At 41.8% G+C, this 24,844-nt stretch overlaps 1 protein-coding gene and 1 non-coding gene across 4 annotated transcripts in view; one reads left to right on the top strand and one right to left on the bottom strand.

Moving 5' to 3' along the window:
* Nucleotides 1-24,844, bottom strand: part of HPSE2 (heparanase 2 (inactive)) — a 693,143-nt gene that overhangs the window by 657,803 nt on the left and 10,496 nt on the right. The gene's annotated exons all lie outside the window — the stretch shown is intronic.
* Nucleotides 17,732-17,838, top strand: LOC122744783. The gene has a single exon (XR_006355128.1). It is a non-coding gene; the product is annotated as a U6 spliceosomal RNA (small nuclear RNA).

Raw genomic sequence — 24,844 nt, 5'->3', positions numbered from 1 at the left:
TATGCGCACACACACACACACACACACACACACCTCAATTGTCCAATTGGGTTTAGGAATAATACAATCAACGGCAAAATGACCGAGTTTTTCCCTGTGTGTCAACTTGGCATCCATATACATGATGGGCACTATCCCAGGGACCCAGTGACACGTAACACACTCACAATCAGTCATTCAGGCAGTACTTACAGCAGGCCTTAGAAAATATTTGTTCATACCATCCTCAAATAATTATAATCTGACTATATATTTTGCCTTCTTGGAGAGAAAGCTCAAACTTAAAAAAAAAAAAAGAGGGGGGAAGGAAAGAGGGAGGGAGGGAGGGTAGGAGGGAGAGAGAGAGAGAGAGAGAGAGAGAGAGAGAGAGAGAGAGAGAGAGAGAGAGAGAGAGAGAGAGAGAGAACAAGAATTGTTTCCAGCTCAGATGGAGATGAATTGGCAAAGACGCGGGCCAAAAGCCTGCTTTGTGCTTCTTGTGTAAGGGGGAAAAAAATCTGACTCATGCCAGTGCTATTAGTCCCTCAGCTTTACAACCATTAGCCTTGACCCCAGAGCATTCTCCAAAGAAACATTACCATTGGGTCCCTTTAAAGCTCCAACTGGGGCGCAAAGTAACTGCTAAGTGACCAACTCCTGGCAAAGTTTTCCTTCACCAGCTCCATGCAGAAATATTTTCCTTTTTATTCCTACATTGGGATAATAGACATTGAGTTAGGAAGCCTGTGAATTACGAGGTCTGGATTTGAGTTCAGGCTGCAATATGTACTGAATGATCTCTTAACTTTTATGGCCTCAGTTTTTTCATCCATAGAATGGGAATGATCATCCCAGTGCGACCTAATTAATGGAGATGTGAAAAAGAGCTTTGTAAACCCTGAATTTCTATTGAAATTATTATCATTATCATCATTATTATTATTTTCCATTGTTTATGCCTTCATCTTGAGATTCTCAGAAAACTGTAAATACCTCCTGCCTGAGCTTCCTGTCCCCAATCTTTATCCTCACCAACCCTATCTACAAAATACCACCTGATTAATCTTCATAAAAACATCTTCATGGGGCAGCTAGGTGGCGCAGTGGATAGAGCACCGGCCCTGGAGTCAGGAGGACCTGAGTTCAAATCCGGCCTCAGACATTTAACACGTACTGGCTGTGTGACCCTGGGCAAGTCACTTAATCCCAATTGCCTCACTAAAAAAAAAAAATCTTCATATCGTTTTCTTCCTCAAGACTGTCCAATGGTTCCTAACCACCTATAGTACAAAACACAGACTCCTTGAACTGGCTTACGATAGCCTCGCCAAATGAGGCTCACTTCAAGGACCGTCTTTTGTCTTTCTTTCTATGCCCAGAACTCAGCACATGTTGTTGTTGTTGTTGTTGAATCATTTCAGGCATGTCCAACTCTTTGTGGCCCCTTTTAGGGGATTTTCTTGGCAAAGATACTAGAGTAGTTTGCCATTTCCTTCTCCAGCTCATTTGACAGATGAGGAAACTGAGGCAAAGTTAAGAGACTTGTCTGGGGGTCACACAGCTATTAAGTGTCTGAAGTCAAATTTGAACTCAGATCTAACTCCACTTTATCCACTAAGCCACCTAGCTCCCTAACCTGGCACATAGTAGGTATTTAATAAATGTCTATTGACCGAGCGACTTGACTGCATGTAGTATAATCAGAGAATAGGGCAGGGCTGTAGAAACCAAGTAAAATATAGTCCAAAATCGGCTCTGTCTAAAATGGAAAGTAACAACAGATAAGATGAACCATGGAATGCGTTGTGAGGATATAAGCTCCCCAAAGGCAAGGATAGATTTGTCTTGGTGTCTGTGCACCACACACAGCAGCATCTTGCCTTTGGTAGGTGTTTACTAGGGGTTCCTTTAAAGGCTCTGGAGGTTGCCCAAGCCTGGACACTCTCTCTCCTCATCTCTTCCCCAGCCCGGGTGTCCCAGTTACCAGAACCTTCCTTCTGAGATGATCTGCCATTTACACTATATGTATTGTGGTTACACGTAGTATTTTGCAATATTGTCTCCCCTGTTTCACAGTGAGCTTCCAGAAGTCGGCTTGCTCTGCATCCATAGTAATTTGCAAACTGTTTAACACATACAAAGCACTTTAAAAATGCTCAGTGACTGGCTGCCTATTGACTGACTATAGAAATAAATCGAATTAGGGATCAAAGGAGATCATGTATGTATGGTGTTTTATAAAATGGTAAACTACGTAAGTGTCCAATATTATTATTACTGTTGTTGTTATTATTATTATTGTTGCTAGGGAAATAGCCTATGAAAAAGATGGTATATTTTTCTGATGACATATGGATGTTTTTAAATCACAACAAAGGAGAAAAATCTTAGGGCATATTTAATCTTTATTTTTAAGCTTAGAAAAGAAAGCTTTAATAGTTTTAGGCTGCACCAAGACTTTGGGGACACCCTGCATATATCAATAGCTATTAAAAGTGACCATATCCTTTGATCCGATCACCCTATTATTATGGGGGGAAACACCAAAGAATATAGCTAGGAAAGAAAACTTTCTGTACAAAAAACATTCTCAGCTCTTTTAAAATAATAATTGTGAAAAATTAGAAACAGTCTATATGTGTGCTGCATAACAATGCTCAATAACATTTTTATTGAATGAATGAATTCCCGCCCAGAAGTTGAGATATGACTGTCCAAATCATGGTATATTCACCTAAGGCAATGCTTTTATGGCGAGTAGAGGGAATCCAAGGAAAGATGGAAAAACTTATGTGAAATCATGCAAATTAAAGAGAGAAGAGCCAGACCAAAAACAAGTATGCAGACTATGACTGTACAAAGGCAAAGACTTTACATGCACATAAATGTAAATGGACTAAGTGATTGGAGGAAGGGGCTGGTAAAAATCCTGTCTGAGAATCGGACCCTACATCTATGGCAACAGCACCCCTCACCCAAATAACACCTTATCTAGAGTTTCACATACATTATCCCATTTCACAACCACCCCATGAGATAACAACTATTATTTTCCCCCATTTTCCTCATCTGGTAAAAGAGAAGGTTGAACTATATGACCTGCAGGTTCTGTTTCAGCTTTAAATCAGATTCTTTTTTTTTAATGTAGAAAAAAATAATTGATTCCATCATAAGCATTTACAGTTAATGATGGATAGTTAACAGGCTCTCAGCTAGACAAGTTACTCCAAAGGATATTATATAAAAAGAGTGGTCCAGGACGAATTCCATTTGTGTGGGATTTGTTGAAAAAAAAATTAAGCAAGGATTACAGATGATTTTGCAGAAGAGGAAACTGAGATTGAGGTTAAATGACTTGCCCAGGGCCACAGTTCTAGTAAGTGGCTGAGACCTATTTTGAACTCAGGTCTTCCTGACTCCATGCTGTGTACTACTATCACACTCTCTTAACACAAGATCCCCAACATACCTTTTTAGTCTTTATGTCCCACTATAAGAGGGATGCTTCCAACTCATCTGTTCACTTTCCCCCAATGTATTCTGTGCCACTCATGATCACGGCTGCCTGTAATATCCACCCTACCGTTTTCCACCCAAAGTCATCATTCAAGGTCAAACTTAAATTCTACCTCCCTTCATGAATTATTTCATTATTACAAATTATATTCTTCCCTCTCATCTGATCTCCTAAAGCATTGATTTTCTATACCAATGCTTTTTAAGCTTTTTCCACTTGCGACCCCTTTTAGCCCCTAAAATTTTTACATGACCCCTGGCATATAGGTATATAAAATAGGTAGACATAACCTTTTACTATTGCCAAATTTTTCATGACCCCCACATTGTCACACAACCCCATATGGGGTTGTGACCCACAGTTTAAGAAGGTAGAGTCTATATCATTCATGAGGCCTTTGTCACTTAGATTTAGATTTTCCATCAGTAGGTATCTTGCCTCCCCAAACAGAATGTCAGCTCCTTGAAGCCAGGGCCTGTATCTTATACTCTTTTTTGTAGGCCCCACAGCACCCACTATACTTTCCGGCACATATAAGTAGAAAAAAAGAAAAGCAAACTTGGGGGCAGGGTCTTATACGGGGCAAAAGGCACTGGCTTTGAAGTTAGTTGGTTCTAATACCATCTCGGAGACTTACTACTAGGGAGGTCACTCAGCCTCAGTTTCCTTTTCTGTAAAATGAGCGAGTTGGACTAGCTGGCCTCTGAGCTTATGATCTGTGATCCCATGTTTAGATCCAGTCTTCACTATGTCCTATGTGTGTGACAGCGCATAGAATCTGTTTCCTCATCTTCAAAATGAGAACAGTAGCTAACCATTGTGTCCAGCTTCCTACACACTGAGGCGTGGGGTGATACAATGTTTCACGAATTGTACAGGACCATATAAATATGAGCATTATTATCAGTAGTAGGTGCTTTATTTTAAAACAAAACACAAAAACAAAACAAAACAAAAACAAGTCTTGATGAATTCCCCAAGCCCCTCCAAGGTGATTCTTGTCCTAGTTTTCCCATAAATCCTCCACAGGGGATCTACTCAATGCCCTGGAGTTTATCTTGCTCTTTTTGCTTCTGCTCTATTTTTAGTTCACATTTTTATAAACAACTCTGGGAGCCGTGACATTCAGACCGAGGCTCCCAAGCTGCATCTGGCTCTTTTATATGCAACCTCTGACTCTTGGAGCCTTGTAATTCTTCTATTAGAATCCTCTTACTAGAGCGGACTCTTGGGGGCACTGGGGAATCACGTGGGCTCTTTTGGTTAATGAAGGCTGCAGTTGTGACTCCAGAGGCAATCACTGGAAGTGCCACCAACCTGGAGTGAAACGAATCATGAGATTTAGAACAGGAGAGAACCTCCAAAGCTAACTAGTCCAACTCTCTCATCTTCCAGAAGAGCTGGAGTGACTTGCCCAAGGTCACACGAAGACTAACTAGCAGAGCCAAAATTGGAACCCGTCACCTAATCCAAAATCCACTTACCTTCTCCTATACTAACTGCCTACTTCATTAAAGGCCTGAGCTGTTGTCATTTTCAGTCATTTTTCAGTTGTGTCCAACTCTTGGTGACCTCACATGGGGTTTTCTTGGCAGAGATGCTGGAGAGGTTTGCTATTTCCTTCTCCAGCTCATTTTACAGATGAGGAAACTGAGGCAAACAGGGCGAAGTGACTTGCCCAGGATCACATAGCTTGTAAGTGTCTGAAGCCAGATTTGAACTCTTGAAGATGAATGTTTCTAACTCCAGACCCAGCACTCTATCCACTGTGTCACCGAGCTGTCCTTAAAATAACAGTATTTCTAAAAGTACTTTGAGGTTTGTGAAGCACCTTAGAGGTTATCTCATTTGGTCCGCACAACAATCTTGGGAGGTAGGTGTCATTATTATGCCCATTTTGTAGATAAAGCAGAGGTTTAGTGGCTTGACTAGGGTTATACAGATAAGGTCCGAAGCTGGATAACTTGGGTCTTCCTACATTGAGGTCCAGTACCCTGTCCCCTGGGGCCACTTAGCTACCTGGATGGCATCTGCTGAATTTCCATATGTTTTTCTCCAGAAAGTTCAATAGGTTTTTCTCTACAACCTATTTTTCAGACACTAGGGCAAAGACACCAATGGCATGAGTCTACTCCAAGAGGAAGCATGTGATGAAGTCTTCCCCAAGTGTCATTATTTTATAGCCCAGGTTGAATGAATGTTGAGAGGTCTACAAAAGCTTCCAAGGTGGGCTAATTAAATAATAACATATTTGTGTACAGTGCTTTAGGGTTCCCAAGATGTTTCTCTCACCTTGTGAGGAATGTACCAAAATACTTATCCCCCTGTTTTACAGTGGGAGAAACTGGGGTTCAGAAAGTTTATGTCCCCTGCCCATTGTCTCATGACTAGTCAGTGGCAGGATGAGTGTCTACTTCTACATCATACCATTTCTCAACATTTGGACTAACTTCCTAATGAAGGCTTCGGTATCTGGTGGCTCCTCCTCACCCTAAACTCTGTCCTCAGATTTAAACTCTTGGTGGTTAAATGACTTGTCCAGAGTCACACTTAATTAATGTTAGAGCCAGGAATTCAAATCCAGATAAGGGAGGCAGCGTTTTATAATGGAGAGCACTAAATCTGGACATGGAGAACCTGGGTTTAAACCTAGGGTCAGTCAATTGTTACCTCTTTACTTGAGTAAAGTCACACTCCTTGGACCTTAGTTTGCCCATCTGTAATATTCTATGACTTATAACTTCAGCTTCAATGCTCTTTCCAGTTTTAATGTGAATGTTGTTTTTTTTTTTGTTTTTTTGCGGGGCAATGGGGGTTAAGTGACTTGCCCAGGGTCACACAGCTAGTAAGTGTCTGAGGCCGGATTTGAACTCAGGTACTCCTGAATCCAGGGCCGGTGCTTTATCCACTGCGCCACCTAGCCGCCCCCTTTAATGTGAATGTAACTGTTGTTCAATCATGCCCAACTCTTCATGACCCCATTTTGGGGTTTTGTTGGCAGAGATACTGCAGTGGTTTGCCATATCCTTCTCCAGCTCATTTTATAGATGAGGAAACTGAGGCAAACAGGGTAAAGTGACTTGCTCAGGGTCATACAGCTAATAAGCATCTGAATCCAGATTTGAACTCATGAAGTTGAGTCTTTCTGACTCCAGGGCTCACACTGTACCCACCGTACCACCTAGCTGCCCTTCTATCGTTAACAGCTAATTTTTATATATCACTTAAAGGTTTCACAAAGTTCTTTAAATACATTACTTCAAACAACCCAGGAGCCAGTTATGTACTTACCTAATTATCCCCATTTTATAGATGAGAAAGCTGATCTTCCACATCTGTAAAGGCTTCAGAAAGGTCATAGAATCAGATTTGGAGACAAAACAGAACCTGGAGGGCATCTAATCCAACTTTCTCATTTAACAGAGTAGGAAGCCCAAAGCTGAAGTGATTTGCAGTAGGTCATAAAATTAATAAACGGGAGAGATAGGATTTGAACCCCACTACTCAGCTATATAATGAAGTGAAAAGAGTGCTGATTCTGAAGACAGGAAGACCCTAGTTCAAATCCAGTCTCAGACACTTACTAGCTGTGTGACCCTGGGCAAGTTACTTATCTCCTATTTGCCTAAAAAAAAGCCCTCCTGAATCACCATCTTGTCATGGCAAAGGAGCTTATGTGACTCAGTGACACTAGGAACTATGCTGTGCAGGGTTACCCAAAACATACAGGTCATAATGGAGAGCTCAGACCAAAAAAAAAGTGATCCTCTGGAGAAGGAAATAGCAAACCACTCCAGTATCTTTGCCAAGAAAGACCCACGGGGAAAAAAATAGTCCATGGGGTCATGAAGAGTTGACTGAATGACTAAACAACAAGTCTTGCCCCAAATCTCAGGCTCCTTCCACTGCCCACATTAGATATGATCCTAAGAAGTCAGGCTCCTAAGGAGGAGAGACCAGGAATGGAACCAAACTGGTCTGATTTTATTTCCCACCTTCCTGGCCCCATATCTTAGGGTAGTTTGGCTTTGCAAGTGAAATGAAGGATGGCATTTGGACCTATCCCTCTTAGGCCATCTGCTCCCTCTGCAAAACCATGTTAGTGAACTGGTTTCTCATTTAGGGAAGGGTATCACTGGCCGAGTACCATGAAGGGGGCAGCAGTCCTGGCAGAAACAAAAATGACCACAGAAATAGCTAAAATAAAAAAAATTCACGAAAAATCCAAGTACAGCTAGGGCCCCGAGACTCCTTTCCTGAAAGGGTCTCTAGAACCAAACAATCCTACAGCAAGAAGGGATCTCAGGGGTCACCCCAATCCAACACCATCTGAAAGACCCTCTACAGCATCCCAGACAAACTGTAACCTCTCCTTTTCCTCCTGAACCCTTGCCAAGTAACTCACTCTCACACACGTGTATACACACACACACACACACACATGAAGCATTTGCCCTCTGCACGATGCATCTAAAAATTGTTTTAATGGATACTTTAAAAGGATATTCTTATATCCTTTCAAATCCTTCAGAGGAAGTATTAAGCTCAGTAATTTGTTTTATAGAGAGCTTTTAAAAACTTTTTACATAAGCATGTGCTATTCAAGATGCACTCACGCAAAGCATGCATCAGTCCTCTGAGCCAATTTTATATAGCAGAGAGATGGTTTCTATTTTTATAAAGGTGTCTAAGTTTGCTTCGTCGTTATTGCAATCTGCATAAGGATTGTTCCCTGCGGTAGACAGCTCCTGTTCGGGGTAGTGGCTGATCTTAGGACTTCCTGACTTCAGTGACTGTGACACACATGAACTCCAGGGGTAAGTGAGCCTGGTGATGCTGATCAATCTCTGTTTTTGCGAACAGGTCTCTTACCTGAGTTAAGGCAGGAGGTCCTAAGAGCTCTGGTCCATTTGGCTGGGACCAGAGTGACCATGTGGAAATTTCATAGTCTATATACTTCCAGGGGGTCTGTGAACTTGGATAGGGAAAAAAATTCCATTTTTATTTTCACTAACCTCCAGCTGAAATTTAGCATTTCCTTCAATTATGTATCAGTAGGCAACAAAACATTTCTCAGAGAAAAGGTCCATAGGTTTTAGCAGACTGTTAAGGATGTCCATGAGACACACACAAAAAAATGATTAAGGACCCCTGTTCTCCTCATTCAGCTTGACAGCTGTTCTCCCAAATAGTTTGACAGCAACTCCAATGGTACAATCACATTTACATTTAAGATAGACTTTGCCAAGATTCACATTGCATTTCCTTTTTATACTGTTTGGTGTTATAATACTTCAATCCTCTTTCAAATGACACACCACAGCTCTCCTCTAACTTAGAAAGTAATTCTCTAGGGTTACCTTGGCTGAAAAATTCATGCCTTGCAGCCAACTATGTAAGGAGTCTCTCCCAACTTGGCCAAGCTGGTCCTTGGCCAACAAGCGCAGAGTCCCATTCCCAGGCCCATGTTTGACTTAGTGGAATCTTCGAGAGCTTGAGTTCTGCTATTAAGAGCCTCTGTTTCACAATAATGCATAAGAGGAACAGTTGGGAGGAGATTGTACTAAAAGGAAACACTCAGAATAAAACCTAATAATGATGGGCTTTATGCTAACATTGTTATAGCACCAACTATGTGCCAGGCACCAAGAAGCAGTGAACTAACACAAGAGGCATCATGGTCTGGTGGATAAGAGGGCCAGTCCTGGTGTCAGGAAGCCTTGGGTTGAAGTCCTGTTTCTGACACACCCTGGCACACCTAGTAACCAGTGCTTTAAAAATGTGTATTGGCTGATTGACTAATAGGAGATTTAGAAATATGGGTGGGTGAGTCACCCTCAGGCAATTCTCTTAGGCTGTTAAAGATACATTATCAATCATCATTAGTGTAGGGAGTTGCTATACCAGAAATTCCCTATACCAAAGAAATCAGAGGTTCCTCCCCGCCCCCCCCCCAAAAAAAACCCCAAAGCATTTAAGTGTTCGCTATGTGTAGAGGCCTATGTCAGAGGACACAAGGGTAGGTATGGCATAGTCTCTATTCTCAAGGAGATTGTAATTTAATAGGGGCAGGGGCGGGGCGGGGATCCATGCCTACAAAAACAAACATGATACAAAGGAGAACTGGATAAGTACAAGGGGTTCAGTTGTTTTTCACTTGTGCCTGACTCTTCATGACCCCAACTGGGGTTTTCTTGGCAAAAATACTTCTACAACTCATTTTACAGATGATGAGACTGAGGCAAAGATGATGAAGTGACTTGCCTGGGGTCACACAGCCATTAAGTATTTGAGGCCAGATTGTGAACTCGGGAACTGAAGCCTTCCTGACTCCAGGTCCAACGATCCATCCACTTTAGCACCTAGCTGCCCCAACTACAAGGAAAAGTTGGGATAAATACTATAAGAAGTGTAAGGAGAAAGATCATTTTCGGTGGTGGAAAAGAGGGGGGAAGTTAACAGAAAACTTCAGGGAGGAGACAAAATTGGCATTAGGTTTTGAAAGGAGGGGTTTGACCAAAAGGTGGGAGAGGTTAAGTCCATCTTCCAACTTGGAGGTCAGCATGAGCCAACAAATGGAAAACAGGGGAAGGCAGAACAAAAACTGGGGTTGGGAGGCACAGTGCTGAAGGGAGCTGGTTTGTGATAAGCCCAGAAAACAGATTAGAGATTGAGTGAACAAACCCTTAAATATATACTATATTTGGGAGACAATCTAGAGCCAGGTAAGGTTTTTGAGAAGAAGACTAATATCATCAGACAGGACAATTACTTGGGCAGTGATGTGAAAGATGGGGAAGGAATAAGGCGAAGACAGAAAGCTATTATAACAGGCTGAGCAGGAAGAGATGAGGGCCTGAATTAGGGTAGTTGTGATAGAAATGGAGCAGAAAGAACAGGACAGGCACGAAGTATTGCTAAGGCGGATCCCTCAGGATTAGTCAACAAATTTAAAGGGCTGGGGAGAAGAAAAAATAAAAACTGCTGTAACTCCCCTGCTCAAGAAGTTTCTATGGCTCCCTTTTCTCTTCATTCTGGCCCTGATCTCTCTAGGATGACTTCACCTGATCTTCCTCACACACTCTACATTCAGCCAGACTGATCTGGTTGCCAGTCCTGATAACTGACATTCCATCTCTAGTCTCCATGGGAGAAGATATGACCAAGAACAGCTCCCCCTCCTCAGCTTTGCCTCTCTTATAATCTCAGGTCAAGTTCTATACCTTTCCCTGAAATACTCAGCAAAACAAACCAAAATAATTTTGTATTTGTTCATGTTTTTCTGTTTCCTCAGTGCCTGACACAAAGTAGGTAACTAATAAATGCTTGCTGAATGAATGTTGACTGAAAAAGTGAAGGTCAAATTCATCAGGGTGTTTGCTGATATTCTCTCATTTTGGGACATTTGCCCATTTCCAGAAAGGGATGGGGAGGGAGAAAAGAGTGAAATTTGGCAGCCAAGGGTAAGGGAAAGGCAGGAGGATGGCATGAATGAGGTATTGGGGTCAAAGGCAGCTTCTTTTAGGACAGGAAACACCTGAGCATGTGTAGTACTGAAGGGAAAAGACTGAAGATTGAAGGGAAAGAAAATAGCAAAAAAGCAAAGGAAGAAATGGGAGAGGTACGTAATTGAGGGTAAAATTAGATGAAAGATTAATGCTAATTAGGAAAGATGTATTTAATCAATACCAGGGATAACAATTTTCTATAGGTGTCCTCAACAGACAGAAAAGGGTGCTTACAGAGGAATGAAGCTTCCTTTAGGGTGGAGAACTTTTGCTTCTTTGTTTGCTTGGTAAGCAGCCAGGTCATGCAGTGGATAGAGTGCTGGGCCAGGAATCAGGAAGGCCAGAATTCAAATCCAGCCTCAAAAACTTCTAGTCTAGCTCCTTCCTTTTATAGTTGAGGAAATGGAGGCTCAGGGAGATTTAAAGTGATTTGCTCAAGGTTACCCAGGTATTAAACATCAGTCCTCCCTCACTGAAATCCAATTCAGTGCAAGTCATGACATCACCCCAATGCCATGGTCCTCTTTAAGATGGAATAACAATCAAAAGTACAAAAGAGGACTCTAGCGGAGGCCCTTAATTTTCCCTAGATGAAAATGGAACAGCAAGGTGAGGGACAAAGTAAGAGATGCACCCCTCAGAAATGGTGCTGAACCCCTTTAGGTTCTTAACTTTGTAGTACATGACTTCATATTTCAATATACTTGGTATCCCTGATAATCTCTGTATTTTGTTTAATGCATTTAAAAATATTATTGTGGAAAGGGTCCCACAGGCTAAAGCAGACTGCCAAAAGCGTCAGTCAGTGACCAAAGAATGCTGAGTACCCCTTCCCTGGGTTAAGGATCCCCATAAGGCACCACAAGAGAAAGGGAAAGAAAACCCAATTAAAGGCTACATTATCTATGGAGTCTGGCTTTCCCGACATGCAATGGGAATAAACACCTCCAGGGCAGCGGAGGGAGGAGTGGTCTGCCCCTCACCTGACAGGGCCAAACCACCTCTGATCACCCACATATGAAATTTACCAATGGGGAAGGGGGGGGGCAAGATTTCTGCAGCGCTCTAGCACAGGAAATCCCCTTACCACACCTTCCCGATTTGCACCGATCCCTGATTCACACCACATGTGTCCTCCCTCTCCTCGGCCCCCATCCCCTCCCCCAGGTTTGCAATGGTTCTGTTCCACATTTAGGTGATGAAAACTTAAAACCCGCGGTTATAACTTCTATGAGAAATCTCATTTTGAAAGGTTGCTACATTTCAACTTTATTGCCATAAGGAAAACGGGAGAAACAAAAGACCTCAGTCATCCACGAACATGAGCCCCTCCCCACCTCACCCCTCAAGTGAAGACATTTAATAAGTGTAAGTTTTCTGCGGCTAGTTGTTGAAATATTGACCTCTGGGCTGAGGGGCCCATTCACTCACGTCTACAAATGTTTTCTATGAACCAACAACATTTATTTTTCTAATGGTTTTAGGTTCCCTGTTTAGCTTCACCTATGGATTTTCACTGGCCTGGCCAACATTTCCTCTAGAATCTCCCTTGATTTCATTTAAGATCCATCTTCCAAGGAGATTCATAATGGTGTCACAGGCATGCACGATAAGGCCATGATTGCATTTTTCTAAGAAGCACAGCAAAAAGATGTGAATGTCAATGTGTACAGAGCATCTACCCTCAGACAGCTAAACTCTCATAATTTACCAACAGAAAAAGTATTTGTTGTTTGTTTTGAAGGCCACATGGGCTATTATTAGAGATCTTACATGACCAGAAAACTTAAACTCTATTTCTAGCACTTTAATAATTTTCATCAGAATTTATCATAAGCACTCATAATTTGAGATAAGTCTAATTTAATCTTATTAGGTTGTAGCGTCCTGAAGTCCAAAATGGAAATGATCATAATTATTATTATTATTGTTAGGTAACATGGCTAGGACAACTAGGTCACACAGTGGATAAAGTGCCAGATCGGGAATCAAGGAGACATGATTTCAAATTTGACCTCAGACACTTACTTAGCTGTGTGACCCTGGGCAAGTCACTTAACCCCGTTTGCTATAGTTTCCTCATTTGTAAAATGAGTTGGAAAAGGAAATAGCAAACCATTCTAATGTGCCAAGAAAACCCGGAATGGGGTCATAAAGAGTCGTTGTTTATCCTTCATTCTCAAAGAAGACCATGACATCGGGATGTGATGTTATGTTGCAGTGAATTGGATTTAAGTGAGGGAGGGCTGTGAAAAGTCACCAGCCTCACTCTATCCTCCAGAGCCCTCTAGGTCCAGTGGCAAGAGATGGATCAGGATGACTGGAGATGGCCCAAGATGTTCAAGGCAATTGGAGTTAATTGACTTTCCCAGGGTCACACAACTAGTAAGCGTCTGAAGTGAGACTTGAACTTAAGTCCTCCCAACTTCGGGGCCAGTGCTCTCTCCACTGCATCACCTAGCTGCCCCATACCATAAATATGACTGAAATGACTGAACAACAACACGGCAAGGGTATGTGTGCTTTATTTATAGTCAAGAAGACCTGGGTTTGATGATCCTGGGCAATGCGCCTGAGCCTTCTAAGCCTCAGTTTCCTCTTCTACAGAATGAGGTCAAAAAGAACATCTGTCTCAAAGGGTTGTTTTAAGGATCAAATGAGAGAATTCCTTTTGTAAATCTCCAAGCGCTTTATGGATGTGAGATCTGATACTTATCAGGACACAACATGTAAAAATATAACAAAATTGACATAGCAGATATAGGTCTGACCTCGGAATCTAGAAGATCTGAGTTCCAGTTCTGCTGACACATTCCAGCAGCGTGACCCTGGTTGAGTCCTCTCAATGAACCAAGATAACCCTCTAAGGCTCTAAGTTGCAGAGCAGACGTCCATCTGCCCTGGTCAAACCACAGATCTGGCCATACCCCACCTCAGCGCCCCACCCCACTATAAAAAAGCTCTCCACATACACAATTAAGTACTAGTTAAATTGAGGCAGGTGAGGGACTAAGGACTGGAAGGGATGAGGAAAGCTTCATAGAAGAGGAAGCACCTGAGCACCAAGGGTGAAAGTAATTATAATGATCACCATGAAATGATCACAAAACAAGTATTTAAAGTCAACTGTATCTGAATGTACAGGGATAGAGTTCTGTTGTAGTGAAATTGATTCAACAAACTTAGTATTGGGGGGTGGGCAATGAGGGTTAAGTGACTTGCCCAGGGTCACAAAGCTAGTAAGTGTCAAGTGTCTGAGGTCACATTTGAACTCAGGTCCTTCTGAATCTAGGGCCAGTGCTTTATCCACTGTGCTACCTAGCTGCCCCCAAACAAACTTATTTTTGCCAAAACGATTAAGATGAATACGAAAAGTATTTTATTTCACAACATGACTAATGCAGAAATGTTTAATGTGATTGTACATATATAACCTATATCAGATTGCTTGCTGTCTTGGGGAGAGAGGGAAGGAGAAAAATTTGGAACTAGAAATCTTATAAAAATAAATGTTGAAAACTATCTCTACATGTAACTAGAAAGTAATTAAATACTTTTATGATTAAATAAATAAAATAAAATGTGGAAAAAAAGTATTTTAACAGGAATTCTTCACTGTCAGGGGGTCCCCCAGGCACTCAGAGACCTCCTGCTCTTGGGAAGCTTTTCTGAGCCCCCTCCCACCTCCAACCCACTTCCTGTCTGCTCTAGCAAAAAGATCATGTTCTACAATCCCTCCTCCCTCTCTTTCACCAACCAAAACATACCAGCCTTCCATTTCCTCTGAACCTGGAGATGTGAAACACCTGCTAATCTCTGATAAATGCCTGTAATGATCAAACATGAATTAAGGGCTCCCTCCCTGCAATGCAGTGTTCTCTGTTAGGGTACATACAGTCCCTGAAATAAAGGAGTTGACTGGCTATTCCATTCATACTAAAGTGTTAATGGGTGAATGGGGTTTAACATAGCCCTTCCAGGAAATTTTGTTAAAAGGGCCTCCTGGGGGCTAACAAACAAGGCCAAAAGACGTGTAAAAAGAGGGCCTTAATAACAGACACATCAGACACTATGGAGGCTGGAGATATCATAGGATCACATGCCTAGATTGTTGGAAGAGACCTTAGAGGTCATCCAGTTCAACCCCCTGATTTTACAGATGAGGAAACTGAGGCCTGGAGAGGCTTAAGGTCCCCCAGCTAGTTAGTGTCAAAGCTAGGATTCAAAGCCAGCACTCCTCCAACTGTATCATGTAGATACTTGCTGGCTCTACCCTGACTTAAGGCTGGCCCTGCCACCAGCCAACAACAGAACAAGACCCTACCTGAGTCGGGTTTAAAACGGCTTCAAAAAGGGTCTTCCTTGGATTGAACTGGGAAGGTGGAACTTGTCCAATGGTTCTGAACCTTTTTGTGTGTGTCCTGTATGCCTCGGGACCCCTCACAGGGTCATGTTTTTATATTCATGGAATAAGATACATAGGATTATAAAGGAAAATGATTATATTAATAATGATGTTTGTTGTTCCCGACTCTTCATGACCCTATTTGGAGTTTTCTTGGCAGGGATACTGGAGAGGTTTGCCATTTCCTTCTCCAGCTCATTTGACAGATGAGGAAACTGGGGCAAACAGGGTTAAGTGACTTGTGCAGGGTCACACAGCCAGTAAGTTTCTGAGGCCAGATTTGAACTTTGAAAGGTGAGTCTTCCTGACTCAGGGCTGAGTGCTCTAGTCACTGTACCACCTAGCTGCCCCCCAGAGGGGACTTTGGATGTTATCTGAATCAACATCCTCTCATTTTACAAATCTTAAATGGGGTAAATGACTTGCACAACATCACATATGTAGTAAGGTGCCAGATTCTGGCCAAGTCACTTAATTTCTGTTTGCCTTAGTTTACCTATCTGTAAAATGAGGATAAAAATAACACCTACCTCCCAGAGTTGTTGTGATAAACAATTGAGACAATAATTATAAAGCTGACAGGACAGTACCTGGCACATGGTAAGCAATTCATAAATGCTAGCGGTTATTATATAGACAAAAAAGATGATACTAGGGAGTGAGATCAATGCAAAGGAGGGCTTTAATTATAGTGTGGTGAGAAATTTGGAGGGGAAAAAGAACAATTTATGCTATCCGCATCTAGAGAAAGAACCGATAAGAGTCTGAATGTACATTGAAGCATTCTTTTTTTTCCACTTTAATGGTTTTTTTTCCTTTTCATCTGTTTCTTCTTTCACAACATGATTAATATAGAAGTGTGTCTGTTTTACATGATTGCACATATATAACCTATATCAAATCACTTACCAACTTTGGGAGGGAGGGAGAACATTTGGAACTTAACATTTTTGTTATAAAAAAGAACATTAAAAACTATCTTTACTTGTGATTAGGAGAAATAAATTATTATTTTAAAAGAGCAATTCTTTTCACATGGAGGGAATCAGGGAGGGCTTCATAGAAGAGGCAGTATCTGGGCTGGGTCCAGAAAGACAGATGAGGTTGTGGGGTTTGTTCTGTTTATATATGTGTGTATGTGTGTACACATATATATATGTGTATATGTATGCATTGTGTCTATATGTGTATGTATGCATGCATATATATGACTTGTGACAAAATCTGAATGTGAGAAAAAGAGAATACATCTAGATCTGAAAAGATACAAGGCCTAACCCTACCTACAGCTTAAAGTAGCCACTTAATAATTCTTTTAATTATTTCCTGCTAATTTCCAACAAACCCCCTCTACTCTATGAGGGCCAGTGTCCTCCCAGTCCCACAAGGATGCTCTGCCCATTGTGTCTCCTTCTGGAATTCTCTCCTTTCCTCTCATTTTTCAAACCTCAAATTAAGGGAAACAGCATGGTATGGTATAAAGGGCATTGGTTCTGAAATTATCACCTACTACCAGATGACCTTGGGCAAGTCACTTAACCCACTATGGTCCTCAATCTTGTAAAATCCTACTAGACGGCCCCTCAGTTTCCTTCCAATTCTAGACCTATGGTAAGCAACTCTCCTTGACGACTCCTACAGCCACTGACTTTCCTGTCCTTCAGATTCCTACGGTCCTTGTGGTCTGCAGCGCACAAATCACCCCATATACTGCCATGTCTCATCTGCTATTGTTCCATCTAGATTTGTCTTGCTTCACCAGTTAGAATGAGGGAAATATATCAAGCCTCCTCTGCTCCGTGGCACCTGGCATGTCACTGAGTACATGGTATAAGTCTAAGAGATCCTGGCGTTGGTTGACACTGTAATATAGAGTTGCAGTTTTGATTCATTGATAGAGTGTTAGCCTGGGAAGGGGCCTTAGCAGTCATGGAGAATAGCGGTTCTTAAACCCATTTTGTGTCATAGACCCCTCTGGAGGTTGGGCATATTCTATGGACCCCTTCTCAAAATAATGCTTTGTTTGTTTGTTTGTTTGGCGGGGCAATGGGGGTTAAGTGACTTGCCAAGGGTCACACAGCTAGGCAGTATCAAGTGTCTGAGGCTGGATTTGAACTCAGGTCTTCCTGAATCCAAGGCCAGTGCTTTATCCACTGCGCCACCTAGCTGCCCCCAAAATAATGTTTTAAAATACTTAAAAGGAAATGCCAAAGATGTCATTTTCTTTTCCCTATTCAAGTGCATGGATGACTTAAAAAAAAATCTACCCACACATCCCTTAGAGATCCACAGACACACCCCTCATTAAGAACCTCTGATACAGTGCTCGCTTCGGCAGCACATATACTAAAATTGGAACGATACAGAGAAGATTAGCATGGCCCCTGCGCAAGGATGACATGCAAATTCGTGAAGCATTCCATATTAAAAAAAAAAAGAACCTCTGATACAGGTTTAGAGGTAGAAGGTCCCTCAGATCATTTAGTCGATGCCCTCATTTTACATATTGGGAAACAGACCCAAATGGAATAAGTGACTTGCCCAAAGTCTCATGGGAAGCAAACATTAGATTCTGGATTTGAACCCATGTCTTCTGACTCCAGAGGTGGTGCTCTAACCCCTTTGTTTTTACAGATGGGAAAACCCAGGCCCCGGCAGGAGAAATGACTTGCCCAAGGTCACGGAGCTCATCATTCTAAGTTGCTGGGACGAGGATGGAGGTCGATTTCCAGTGGTGGCTCCTTCCACTACACCTCAGTGATTCTTATAGACACGTCATCATTGCTCCCTCTTTCATGCTGGTTCCAAGGCTATGCCAGAACACTCTCCCCCTCCAAGCCTGCCAAACTTCCTCCCTGACATCCTCCATGGAGTTCTTGCCCTTCCAGAGCAGCTGGAAACAAGGCAAAGGGTCTTCCTCCTTTCCCTCTTTCCTAAAAATGCAACTTACATTTTTCACTCTTCATCTTCTACCACACAAAAAGCAAAACACATGCATTAAGGTTTGTAAATAATATCAATGCTCTGTTTGAGTTGGTGTGCATCTCTGCTCCATGCAGCACCAGGACATGTGAGTCTGTAAGGGTATTCACGTGTTTGTCAATGTCAATGAGTGTTTGGATTGCAAATTCCTGGAGGCATGGACCGTGTCTGTTTCCTTCCAATCAATCCACAGGAATGGGACTGAATTTATGTGCCCAGTCCTGTGCTGGGCTAAACTGTGCAGCACAGACTAGGAGGAGTCCAGAGAGGGAAGAAATGGGTGAAGTCCAGAATGGCTCCTGAGCAGACCAGACTTTCAGAAGATTGGGAAGCTTTCTTTTCCTGGTGTGTCTGCCTTCTTGCCCTCTGCCCTTTGTAAACATCTTACAAAGCACAAGTCAAGATCCACCTCCTGAATGAGGCCATTCATAGGGATCATAGATCTAGAGGCGGAAGGGACCTCAGAGAGCATCTGGTTCAATCCCCTCATATTACAGATCAGCAAACTGAGGCCCAGGCAGCTTAAGGCACTCACTCATTTGCTCCAGTAGCTGCTGAAAGCAGGATATGAAAACACATCTTCCTACTCCAGAGCCACTGCTTAATTTCCAAGTAATTTACCTTTTTGGTTTGCTTTTTTTTTTTTTTTTTTTGGTGAGGCAATTGGGGTTAAGTGACTTGCCCAGGGTCACACAGCTAGTAAGTGTCAAGGGTCTGAGGCCAGATTTGAACTCAGGTCCTTCTGAATCCAGGGCCAGTGCTCTATCCACTGCGCCACCTAGCTGCCCCCATTTCCAAGTAATTTAAAGGAAGAAGGTAGGAAGGGCACACTTCTCCTTTGGAATTATTATTATTAATGCATTTACATAGCAATTTAAGATTTGTAAAGCACTTTACAAATATGATCTCATTTCAGCCTCACAACAACAGCAGGAATTAGGTGCCATAATCCCTGTTTCACAATTGAAGAAACTGAAGCAGACAGAAGTTAGGTGACTTGTCCAGGATCATATAGCTTATAAGTGGCTGAGGCCAGATTTGAACTCAGGTCCTCCTGACTCTAGGTCCAGTGTTCTATCTGCTGTGTCACCTAGCCGCTTCTTCAGTTACTTTGTCTATACTTTGTATTTACTGCATAAACAAATGTTTGTATCCTTCCCCGCCCCCGCCCCCCACAGTAGAATGTTTTTTTTTGTTTGTTTTTGTTGGGCAATGAGGGTCACACAGCTAGTGTCAAGTGTCTGAGGCTGGATTTGAACTCAGGTCCTCCTGAACTAAGGCCATTGCCTTATCCATTGCGCCACCTAGCTGCCTCCTCCCCCAGTAGAATATAATATTCTCAGGTCAGGAACTATTTCGTTTAGCCTTTATATCCTTGATACGTACGATAATACCTTGAACACTGCAGGTACTTGATAAATGCTTGTGGCATTTAATTTAATTAAGTAGGCAAAGGAAAGAAGGCAGTGTTCTCCAGATGGGAAACAACAATGAACAACAGAATTAAGACTGAATGGCCAACGTTTGTTTCAAGGATAGTGAGGAGACAGATCTGTCATATGAAGGAAACTTCTCATAATTTGATTGGACAGGTGAGATTAGACCAGATTATTTGTTGCTTAGCTACGTCTGACTCTCTGTGACACGTTAGGTTTTTTTGTTCATTTGTTTGGTTGTTTGGGGTTTTTTGGCAAGGCTACTGGAGTGGTTTGCCATTTCCTTCTCCAGCTCATTTTACAGATGAGGAAACTGAGGCAAGCAAGGTTAAGTGACTTGCCCAGGGTCACACAGCTAGTAAGTGTCTGAGATTTGGAGGATGGGTCTTCTAACTCCAGGCCCAGCACTGTATCCACTGCACCACCTAGCTGCCCCAGACTACTGAGGTGTATATATAATAATATAATAATAAGTTTCAGAGGAGGTTTGAACTGGTTCCAAGACACCTCTGCCTGGGAGTCAGTGTCACTCTGTATCCAGGATTTGAGAATGGGGGAGGGGGTGGGGGAGGGGAAGCTTGGGGAGTGGGTAAGAATGGCTGGGTTTAATTTAACTTAAAAGAAATTTGGAAAGGGAGACAGTATATGGTACCTATGGAAGAAAAGAGTTATTGAAAGGGAACAAGGAATGCAGTGGGGAAGGACACTTCCCTAAGGGCTACAAAATGCCTTGGAGGGATGGGGGGAGTACCCACCAGCCTCTGCCACTGCTCTGAGAAGGCAGTGGATTATTCCAGTTTTTCAGAGCCCATTGCATCTTGTAATCCACATAACCCATGTGGCCACACACTCTCCACTCATCTTTAAATCCTTTGCATTCTGTCTATTATAGCTGCTCCTCTGGCCAGAAACTATTAAAGCTACTTCTGGGGAGAGTTAAGCTTTTATGTTTATACAAAGTGTCCCAAAGGTCTTAGTACAGCTTGAAGCTGAAAACTTCACTAAGACTTTTGGGACACATTGTATTTAAAAGAAAATTATTTTTAAATTCTGAGCTCTGCTACCTAGGACTTAGCTTGTCACCTTGTCCAAGTCACTTTCCTTTCCTCTGGGGCCGAGTTCCTTCATCTGTAAAATAAGGGGATTGGTCTAGATCAGGAGTTGGGGGGAAGGACAGGAAAGGAGATCATAGTACACAGAGAGATTTCAAAAGTCCATGACTGGGACAGCTAGGTGGCGCACCAGGCCTGGATTCAGGAGGGCCTGAGTTCAAATCTGACATGAAACCCTCGACATTTACTAACTGTGTGACCTTGGGCAAGTCACTTAACTCTCACTGCCCCACCCCACCCCCCAAAAAAGTCCATGACTTTAGATGAAGAAAAGACGACTTTTTTTCCCCACTAACCTCTAACTGCAATTTAGCGTTTCCTTCAGTTATGAATGTGGGCAGCAAACCACAGTATCGCTAGTGGTGCCTGTGACTCTGTCACCAACAGTAATCACAGATATTTTCATATAATAAAAGCTCATATTTAAATAGCACTTTACGGTCTGCAAAGTACTTCACAAATATTATCTCATTTTCATCCTCACAACTCTGGGAAGGTGTGTGTTATAATTACCATGCCCACTTGACATATGGGGAAACAGAGGCTGAGAGGGCTTCACACAGCTAGTAAGTATCTGAGGCAGAATTTAAACTTGGGTCTTCCTGACACCAGGTCCCACTATCTATTGCCCCACCAGCTGTCTCATGTCACACTACAGTTATTACAGAGACCTCAAAATATCATCCACAATCATCACTACTTCAAAATTAAATTATTATTAGTAGTAGTTATTAAACTTGTTATAGATAGATTAGTACATAACAAATTTGGCTTTTTCATATCCTTATAGCAATATTTCAATATAGTTGGTTTCTTTTGTAATCCTATTTTATGCATTTAAAGCCAATTTCCTGAAAAGGGGTCCACAGCTGCCAGAGGCATCCATGGCAAAAGTGGTAGGGAAGGGCCCTCCCAGCTCCAAATTCCATGATCCTATTATCCCAAATTGTCTTGCTAGTTCAAATCCAAGGCCTCAGGGAAAAGAAAATAAAGAAAAGTTTATATCCTTGACTTGAGGGATAGCAGGAAATTAACATTAGTATCCATTAATTTATGACACACACTTACCCTCTTCCTTACATCAAATCCAAAAAGTATTTGCTAAGTGTTCAGATGTGGACAAAAATGCTCCCTGCACCTCAAGTTCAATTTGTGGGACCATCATTTTAAAGTTGGGGAGTTCTTTTGAAACAAAATGCACATACCTTCTACAATTTTTCATATTAACAAACTAAAATTTGATATAATAGTCAATCAGCAAACTTTTACTAAGTTCCTGCTAAGTGCCTGACACTGGGATCTCAAAGACAAAAATGAAGTCCTCCCTTCCCTTCAATAACTAAGCCAGATGCTTGGTCCAAGTTAGAGCTACACATTATTTACTTGATTGGACACAACTGAAAGGTTAAGTCATTGTGATTATATAGGCCTAAAAGTAAAAACAGGCTGTTCACATGACTTATCAGCCTATCTTACTTGATGAGTCTTCATGAATTTTTTTTTTAATTAAAAATAAGACTTTGTCAGTGGATAGGGCACTGGCCCTGGATTCAGGACTACCTGAGTTCAAATCTGACCTCATACACTTAACACTTACTAGCTGTGTGACCCTGGGCAAGTCACTTAACCCCAATTGCCTCACCAAAAAAAATTTAAAAATTAAAAAAATTAGACTTTGTAACAACACAATAATAATATTGATCGCTAGCATGTATACAGTACTTTAAGGCTTACAAAGCCCTTTACATATATTATCTCATTTGATCCTCACAACAATGATGGGAGGTGGGCACCATTATTATCCCTGTTTTACAGATGAGGAAACTGAGGCTGAGTGACTTGCCCAGGTTCACATAGCTAGTAAGTGTCTGAGGCAGGTTCTTAACTCAGATTTCGCTGATCCCACATCTCTAACCCACTGAACTCCCTAGTTATTTAGCACCTTAATTACTGACACCCAAGGTCGATTGCCAAGGCTCCTTTGCAAACTCTACCCTGTGCCCCTCTCTGGGGTGCCACCATTTTATTCATTGGTCTACCAAAATCCCAAGTTCTCTCCCCTGATCTCCAATAGGCTTTGATAAGGAATTGGGGGAACTGTATCAATAACAGGGCTGAAAGCTAAAGAATCCTTAGAGCACATCTAATCCGGAGGCTCTTAACCTTTTGGTGAGCCATGGTCTTCTCTGGCGGTCAGTCTGATGCAGCCTATGAATCTGATCTAAGAATGCTTTTAAATACATTAAAATATATGTGTGTATATGTGATAACTAAGGCATCCAATTATATAAAAATGCATTTATCTACAATTATTTGAATTATATCTACCAAAACAGACCATATATAATTATATATATAAATTTTACAAATGTATTAAAATAATATATAAATATGTATAATGTATTATATCACAATTAAATTATATATATACATATGCTAATTATAAACATAAGTGAATTTATCAATTATATAAAATATATAAAATCGGTATTAATATAATTACATCATATGAAAGTAATTCTATATAAATATGCATTAAATTATATGATATATACATTAAACTGTATATAAAAATATAAAATAATTGTACATGACTATACAAAAAACCCTAATTATATTAAAATGCATTTATCAACATATTTAGAGCAAAAGTTCACAGATCCCAGGTTAAGAATCCCTGATCTAATCCATGATGCTCATTTTAAAGATGAGAGGGTAGAGCCTTCAGAGGAGAGATGATCTGTCCAGTGTCACACAGAGCCAGAGCCAAGGGTGGTGGTACACTCCTATAGTCCCAGATCCTGGGTTGGCTGAGGCTGGTGGATCTTTGTAGTTTGTAAGTTCTGAGCGACAGTAGGCTAAACCAATCAGAACTCCACACAAGTCTGGCAGCGATATGGTGAGAGCAGGGGCCACCAGATTGCCTAAGAAGGGACAAACTGACCCAGGTCAGAGGTCCCATGCCAGATCAGTCAGAGGACTGGGCCAATGAGTAGCTGCTGCTCTTAGAGCCTGAGATGGGAAGGCTGTTTTTACCAAAGAAAATCACCCAGGTCCTAAGTAATAGGGCCAGGATTCAGACCCAGGCCTTAGGACTATACAACCAGACTCTTCCCACTACATCACACAGAGTTCTACTGTCCTTGACTCAGTGACTAGGTCAGCCACTTGGTCGACCAGGCTACCAGGCTCCACCTGGTACTTAGTAAGTGTTCTCTTCCCACATCATCTTAGAAGAAAGGATCAACTAGTGAGGGTAGATGCTTGCAGACACATTTTCAGGGCATTCATCAAGACTTGGAATGATGAAGCTAAGGAAAAGAGCTGAGTGTAACTAACGGTGAGTTGGCATAATGACTCTACCCTATAATAGTGGGTCTAGGCCCAAGCATGGCTTCACTTGGCCATACTGATGTTCTAAGGGCACATCTAGGTTTTACTGATGTATAGGATACCAGAACTTCACATCAGAAACAATTGAGTTTAAATCCTGTCTTAGGCACTTAGTGACCCAGGGCAAGTCACTCAAGTTCTCTCAGCCCATTTCCCCTTCTCCAAACTGAGGATAAAAATAACATCTACCTCCCAGGGTGGTTATGAGGCTTAGATGAGATAACATATGTAAAGCAGCTATATAAATGCTAGCAATGATTAGTGCTATTTTTATTATATTGTCTGGGTTTCAATACCCTCTGCAGCCTGGTACCACTAGAGATCCTGTGTTATTTCCTAACACTACCTACCCCTCTAGTTGTCTGGTCCAGCCCCAACCATCCCTAAAATATGCCCCATGTGTGTCTCTTGGCATTGGCTGATACTATTCCTCCAACTCTGGAATGCTCCAGGTTTAACCCCCTACCCACCCCAATCCAACTGTCCTCCCAGTCCTGCTTCCTTTACGGGCC

The sequence above is a fragment of the Dromiciops gliroides genome, chromosome 2, assembly GCF_019393635.1.
Source record: "Dromiciops gliroides isolate mDroGli1 chromosome 2, mDroGli1.pri, whole genome shotgun sequence".
In the NCBI taxonomy this organism is placed as follows: Eukaryota; Metazoa; Chordata; class Mammalia; order Microbiotheria; family Microbiotheriidae; genus Dromiciops; species Dromiciops gliroides.
The sequence above is the reverse complement of the archived record's forward strand: the minus strand, read 5'-3'. Positions and strand labels throughout refer to the sequence as shown.